The sequence below is a fragment of the Nanorana parkeri genome, unplaced genomic scaffold (genome assembly GCF_000935625.1).
Source record: "Nanorana parkeri isolate BGI_ZX_2015 unplaced genomic scaffold, ASM93562v1 scaffold1631, whole genome shotgun sequence".
Classification (NCBI taxonomy): Eukaryota; Metazoa; Chordata; class Amphibia; order Anura; family Dicroglossidae; genus Nanorana; species Nanorana parkeri.
This window is the reverse complement of record NW_017307899.1, coordinates 216,334-216,815: the sequence shown is the minus strand read 5'-3', so window position 1 is coordinate 216,815 and position 482 is coordinate 216,334.

Below are 482 nucleotides of genomic sequence, written 5' to 3'. Positions count from 1 at the left end.
ACCCCTGATATTTCCCTTTTACAATAGAAAGAGAGATTGAGGACACAGAGTCCCCAATATATTTTTCTGTAGCCCCAGCACTGAATGAACAGGAATCCTATATACTGAGTGTTCCTGTTCATTCACATACTGTTGATATAGTATGAGTTACTATGTCCACAATCATGAATGAATAGGAAGTGATGTAGTTCACTTCCTACTCATTCATAATTGGTATATAGTAACTCACACTATGAGTTCACAGGCTGCTCAGCGAGCAGTAGAGCTCGATCTCATTGGCAGCTGACTCCACCCCCTTACAGCCTTACAGGGTTTTAGGTATCTTCAGATACGGAGCTTCATCAATGCTATGGTGTCGGGAAAGGTTGGGGGAATTTGAACATAGATGTTATCAGAATCCCGGGGGTAAAGGAGCGATATCGTTTGTTTATACTATATTTGTGCGAAAGCATACTCCCCCCCCCCCCATGATTTCCTATATG